We start from the raw sequence: 7,482 nt of genomic DNA, 5'->3' as shown, positions 1-7,482 counted from the left end.
TACTTGATGATCAAGTGTGATTCATTGAAGATTTCTAACCATCTTATGTTCCATTAAATATCCATTTTTAGTCTTTCAATGAAGACCTCATATTCTAATATATTATTAGTGTATTGGAACCTTAAAGTATTTTGATATGTAGTCACCTTGAGGAGTGACCAATATTTTCCCTACTTCAAATCCATGAGATTTGTACGACCCATAAAAGTATATTTTCCATGGAGGTTTATCCTTTATCACACATAGGTATTCATTAGGAAACTCCATTACCAATGGATAAGCATCAAACAAGGGTGCATTGGCCAACTCATCTATGATGACTTGTCCTTTCAATATTTTTATGTCTATGTACTAGATGTTAAACTCGCTAAGAAGCATGATCAATTTCACTAGCCATCCTGTGAGTGTTGTTTATGAGAACATATATTTTAGAGGATCAATCTTGGAGATGATGTTGACTATGTGACTAAGCATGTAGTGGAAAATATTTTGAGTGGAAAAATCACTTCCAAATAGTTTTTTTCTATTGGAGTTTAGTTAAGCTCATAGATGACAAAGGTACGACTGATATAGTACATGGCCATTTCCTTTTTGTCATCATCTAGTTGAGCCAAGAGTTCTCTAAATGCTATCAAAGTAGCTGAAATGCACAAGAATAACAGTCTTCCAACAATTGGTGGAGCCAATATGGGTGGATTAGCTAGGTATTACTTTATATTCTCAAAACTATGTTAGCATAAAGGATTCTGTTTGAAAGACTAATCCTTTTTTAGCAAATGTGTAAATGGTTGGCACTTGTCTATAAGATGTGAGATGAATTTTCTTACTGATTATATCCTACCTTGTAGACTATGGAGTTTTCTTAGTATTCTTAGAGGAGGCATGTCCATGATAGCCTTGACCTTTTGGGGATCAATCTCAATGTCTCATTATTATATTATGAATCCAAGAAGTTTTTCTGATGTGACATTGAAGACACACTTCTTTGGGTTGAGCATAAGGTGGTACTTTTCCACAAAGTTGAATGCCTCTTCCAAGTTGAACACGTGATCCAATCTATCGAGTGATTTGACTAGCATGTTGTCCACATAATCCTCAACAGTCCTATAGATGAGATTGTGGAAGATGATGATCATTTCTCTTTGATAGGTTACCCTTTTATTTTTTAATCCAAATGGCATCACATTGTAACATAAGGTACCACATGGGATTGTGAATCTTATCTTATGTTGATCTTCTTTTGCAATGTGGATCTGGTTATATCCTGAAAAAATATCCATGAGAGACAACATATCATGTCTAATTGTGAGGTCTACAATCATATCTATGTTCATTAGGAGGAATTCATCCTTAGGACAAGATTTATTGAGGTCTCTGAAAGCTATACAAATCTTGATATCACTAGATGGTTTGGTAACTGGTACCATGTTAGAGATCAATTTGAGGTAATTAATTAGTCCAATGACTTTGGCTTCTAGAATTTTCTCTAGTTCTCCTTGTTGGAAACTTGGCTAGGTTAGATATTTTTTATGTTGTCATTTGTGACAACATATCAACTATATGAAGTGAGAAAAACATGAAGATAAAGTTGTGGCATGTATACTTCAAAATTATCTAAGTGTAGCATAGTTTATCTATCAGAATAGACACAGTTTTGATCAACATAGTTTATAAAGGCTATATTAGCATGTGTGCACTTAAAGAAAAATAGTAAATAGTATGAGGATACTAGAATCAAGATTGTAGGATAGTACAGCTAGTACAAACATAGTTATGACAAATTTACTAGTTTCAGTAGTATACATGCACAACATAGTATAATAAGGAAATGGAAAACTTTGGGTTCAAGAATTATTATTTTTATGAAATAATTAGTTAACTAATTTGGGACAACATCCTAGATGCTAACCCTAAGACAACAAAAGTTCATTTTGAATTTTGATAATTGTATAAAGGCATGAAGGCTGACTGGACAAATATTTGATAATTAGCAAGGTATAAAGGAAAGATTGCTAAGTTCAAAGTAATGGGAATGATTAAGCGAGATAATGTGATATTAATGATGTGAATTTTGATGTATGATTAGAGGAATGCAAATTGTGGTAAATTTTTGAAGAGCAAAAAAGGCAGTATCAGATATTGAAGATATCAACAGTAGTGTAAAGAGGTTTTTTATATATCTCTTTGTATTAAAGAACTATATTGTATATTGCATGTTTGGGTAGTGGGTTCATCTTTCATACATTTTGTAATTGTATATAATAACTCCTAACAAGGTTGAGGCTTCTAAGAAGGCCTAGTCCTCTAACAAGGACTAAGACACTATACAGATGTAGTAGACTCTTGACATTGTCAGTATCTTTTACAAGATACTTTGTATTAGTGGATCATTTTGTGGGTACCATCCCCACCAAAGTTTACCCTTGGTCAAGGTTTCCCTAGTTAACAAAATATGATGTTATTGTTGTCAATCAGGATTGCACCTATAGCAAGATGTAGAATCTAACCATCCTATTGAAACATGGAAACTTTCTCAGGTGGTGGGTTGTCCTAAAATGAGAGATGAATCTCTGAAAGCTAGATTGGTTCCTAAATAGTGATCACCTAGTCCTAAATTATACATGAGATAAGGGGTAAGAAGTGAATGACAAATAATGAATACTAACCTAAATGAGGTGATACACCAATGGTTTTGAATTTAACTTTAATCAAATCAACACAAATTATGAAAGACACAATTAATTCGCAATACTTAGAAAAACATATAACCACAAAAGTGTTTCTATGTAAGGACTGGGATCTTCTGCTTTGAAAGGGATACCCACCAATTTTCTGCAAAAAGACAATGATCACAAACATAGACCTGTAATCACACGTATCAAGATTCAAATCTGTAATAAGGAATGTAACTTAAATGAAGGAAAACACAACATTAAAGGAAAAAATTCACAAAATTGCACAAGAATCAATGAGAAGGAACAACTGAATCTCTATGACCAATGCTAAAAGATCTCTGCTACAAATGTGCTTTTACAATCAACTCAAAATTTACAATGTGCAAAAATTTGAATATGAAAGAAGATCCCTCATAATGAGGTGAATGTACAACATATAGAAATCATAACCCTAATTCAAATTCTAAGATCATGCCTAGGAAAAATCAATAAAAAATGATAAAAACTATGAAGAAGCCTCTGAAAACTACTCTCAACCACCTGCCCAACTGATAGATAACTCGAAAACTACCTCTAGCTCCTCAAAATCATGCACAAAAAACCCAAACTCAGATCCCTCAAGTAACCCAAAAATGTAGCATGTAAAACTCCTCATAATTATGCAAAATATGCATAAAATAGGCTCTCATCATGAACTGCATGCATAATTTCCCTTAACTGCTCCATAAATCGCTAAAAATAGCTCTCTACAACCCCATCACTGCATGAGAAATTGGAACTATCCTTAGCCTGCAAAAATAGCTCCTTACTTAAGTCTTCATACTGCATGTGACATTTAGTTACCTCCAATAGTCCATCTTTGCCAAAAATAAAGCTCATCTTTGCATGAAAGAGTTAACTAAACATCTCTAAAGATATCCACTGAAAGCTCCTTGCATTTAGGCATTAAATATTTGAAACTCTTCTAATTCCCTTTAATTAATTAATATAATCAACGATTTTATAATTACAACCACTTGATATATTAATTTTACAATCAAAGTTCTTTTTATTTTATTTATTAATATTAACGTGTTTATCATTATATTTTATCAATTTTTTATAACACATTAGTATTAGTAAATATAATAAGGGAATTATTCTATTAATTCTTTTATTTTTATTAGTATTAATATGTTTAATAATTAACGTTATATTTGTTAATTTTAAAACATATTAGTATTAATAAAAATAAAAGGAAATTATAAAATATAATTTTTATTAGTTTTGTATGCATAAAATGACTAATATTAGACATTATTCTTTTGATACACATAAAATTTAATAAAAATAGAGTTTTCAAAAATAATAAAACTTAACCCTATTGCCTTGCATAGACTCGAAATTTTCTAAAATATAGCAAAGGAAAGTATGAAAAATGTCTAAGGTAAAAGGCATTTCATTTTTTTTGTTATTTGTTTGATATTCTACTCACGCAATGAAGGGAAGATGAAGGGTTATCAAACCCTAGCCGCAGCGATGGATATCTTGCCATGAATTTCTTACTTTGCTAGTTTGCTTTGAAAGCCATATTGCAATTTGGGCAAGATTTTCTTTTATCATGGACAACTTCTTTCACTGCGAGTTTTATTTGCTAGTTATGGAGGTTTGGAGTGGACGTTTTCTCCTCCATGCGTGAGCTTGCTTGAGACATTTTTCTTCAGTGATTTCTTGTTTATTTCTTTCTTGGATGGGCTCCATTTCTATGAGTTTTGGCCACATGTTTCATCTTCTTCCTTGCTTATTCCATGGCCATGAGCTACTAGTATTTGTTGGACATCATTACTTGGTTGGTTTTGGACGTGGGTTTCTTCTTGTCATGAGTTATTGCTAATAATGCCATTTCTTCAAATGATCAGTTATTGGTAGCACAAATTCTTGATTAAAACGCCATATCTCTTCTATTGTGAGTTGTATGTTATGAGATCTCTACGCTATTTTTGTTGGATGGTTGTTGGTTATTCTCTTCATATGAGATGCTATAGTTTCTTACCTCAGCAAAGGTTGTTATGAAGGTTTGTACGCTGACTGGAGTGCCTTTGATTGTTGGGTTATTTAGTTCTACCTTTTTGCTGGATGGACTTAGCTTTTTAGTAGTGAGTCTTACTCTCCTTCTGATATATGAACTATTAGTAATGGCTATCCATCTTTTTTTTTTGTGTAATTCTGAAAATACAAAAAATGGTTGCCATTTCAAGCATTCTTCTTGAGGGTTTCGAATAAACATATACTTCATTGTTTTCCTTTGTTGAATATAATGACAAATACTTGCTTTTTCCTTTGAATGAGGGTTTTATTTTTCCTTTGTTGTTGTTGCAAAGATAAATCTAACATTCTTACTGGTTGGGTTTAGAATATATTGATGGCCATGATATTTAACATCCCTAGCCAAACCTGATATGGGTTTTACTTGAAAATAATATTATTGTTGTAGATGAATTTTCCTTTCATGATCTAATATGAATCTCCCAAAAATTATTTGAAATGAATTTAGAATTTCTATTGGTCTTTGAAATGTTCAATGTAAGAAGAAGGCTTTTCTAGCATGAATAGGACAACTATAAACTCTAGCTATTCTGAAAATATCACAAAGTTTGTACCTGTCTTTGAAGTCTTAGATACTTTTCCTTTTGCAGTGTTTCCATCACTTGAATTATACCAACAGAGTGACTAATTTATGGGCAAGGCAGCATTATTATGATGATCTCTGATCATTTTCAGTAGCCCTGTAGATTTTTAAAATGCAAGTTGAATCCTTGTTGATTCCACAATTATTTCTCCATTGATATGTTCTGGCTTCATTGACAAAGTTCTCTTTTGGTTGTTGGATTAACACTGAGCTTTAATTACTATCGGTCAGTTCAATTTTTCCTTTATTACCATAACTACATTTTCCTTTAAAAGATTCTTTTTGGCTTGAAAACCCTGAACTTGCAACTAATTGTGGGGAAGTGTCAAGTCTTTCTATTTCATAATCATTATTTTGCCTTTTTCTTCCATTGAGAAATAATTCATTTCTCAAAAATTGTAATGACAAGAAGTGGTTCTATTTTTTCAAAAAGAAGACAGTACAAAATCACAAACTTAAACACTTTCAATTCTAAAAAACTGTTTTAAAAGGGAGATTATAAGATTTTAGCCAATTCAATATCTAAAAAATAAAAGTATCTTTTATCCACTCTTTTCTACATTTATTTCTTGAAAATCTTTAAAGTTGATTTCTAAATAGATTAGACCCCCACTACCTATTCCTTCCATTGAGGAATAATTTAGTTGACACTTGAATATTATGCATGTTTCCTTATGTTGAGGAACTCATAAAGCACTTCATCCCAACATTTAAACCTTCATTTTCAAAAAGCCTATATCTCAGATTTGTAATGTATCACCATGTTGATTACTTGTAATCACCATTTTATTTTTCTTCATTGCTATTCAAAAGTTAGATATTACTAGAAACCTTACTTCTGCTCTTTCTAGTTGTTGTTCTTTAACTCGTACCATGTTCTGCCTATATACTTGTGAAGATCCAAATCCTTTAACCTGTAGGCTAAGAATACCATGAGCCCTACATGATTTGATTGAAAGGTTTCATACCTATAATACATGTACATCCCTTTAACAATCTCCTGCTATGGTTCAACTAGAAGGTCCCATACTTGTAATTTACATATGCCCCCTCAATAGTCTCCCCATGTCTGTAGTCTTCACCTCTACATGATTTGACCAGAAGGCTTCACACCTGTAATTTGTGCATGTCCCTTCGATAGTCTCCTCAGTCCTTCAATCTTCAGTCAAAAGGCTTCAAGCATGTAATTTATGCAAGATCCTTCAACAACCTCAAACTTCATACCTGCATCTGCACATGGAACAAAATCATTAGCATAAACATGTTTTACTTTTCATATTTCTCTTGATTTCTTCTCTTTTAACATAGTTATTTGAATAACCATGTTGTAGGAACAGTAGAGTATAGATGACAGGAAAGTTTTCCATTGCTTAGTTCATATGAACTGACCCATCTCTTCTTTCATTTTTTACAGGTTTACTCCCAAATGGAGATGCAAGCTCAACCCTTCAACATTCAGCACAACAAACCTTCTATTTTGGCAATAGATTTCTTTCCTCTTATCTATTTTCAATACTTTTCTATTTATACAATGTGTTTAATTTAGATATTATGTAAGGAGCTAAGAATGCTTGTGATATTTGAATGCATTGTATTTAAGTACTATGTAAAACTTGTTCATTTTGTACCTCCTCAAAATAGTTTTGGATATTTCAATAAAAAATGTATTGTTTTGGTACTTGTATTCCAAATAAAAGTGATCAATTTTCCTGTTTACTGATTCTTGTACTTTACTTTCTACATTCTTTTCATTCTGTAATATGTATTCTTAGAAACTAATCACACTTAGTCAGCAAATAAAACACACTTAGTTTAGCATATAACATAGAAATTTAGGAGGTATGTTAAATTGGTAACAATTATGAGTTCTCTTATTGCATGGTTATGTTTACTATTCAAAATAGTTAGTTTACTTTCTTATGCATGTTATAAAGTTGTTAAAGATACCTAATTTCAAGCCAAAGTTTGTAAAATATTGATTCACACCCCCCCTCCCCTCAATATTTCTTAATTATAACAATTGGTATCAGAGCACAGTTACTCAGAGAAGACTTAACTATTTGAGTAAAATCCCTATGGATATGAAATAGTTACAAAATAACCTAGAAGAAGCTCTTGACCAAATTAATATTCTTACTA

The 7,482-nt window shown here is 31.8% G+C and overlaps 1 long non-coding RNA gene across 1 annotated transcript; it reads left to right on the top strand.

Moving 5' to 3' along the window:
* The first annotated feature begins 4,090 nt into the window (after positions 1–4,090).
* LOC149570311 (uncharacterized) lies at positions 4,091–7,021 on the top strand. Its single transcript, XR_016362915.1, has 2 exons — positions 4,091–4,810; positions 6,758–7,021. It is a non-coding gene; the product is annotated as an uncharacterized LOC149570311 (long non-coding RNA).
* Positions 7,022–7,482: the final 461 nt, after the last annotated feature.

This window comes from Cupressus sempervirens, chromosome 3 (genome assembly GCF_028749045.1).
Source record: "Cupressus sempervirens isolate cs-2001-9-10 chromosome 3, ASM2874904v1, whole genome shotgun sequence".
In the NCBI taxonomy this organism is placed as follows: Eukaryota; Viridiplantae; Streptophyta; class Pinopsida; order Cupressales; family Cupressaceae; genus Cupressus; species Cupressus sempervirens.
Note: the sequence above shows the minus strand (reverse complement) of the source record. Positions and strands in the feature narration are given on the sequence as shown.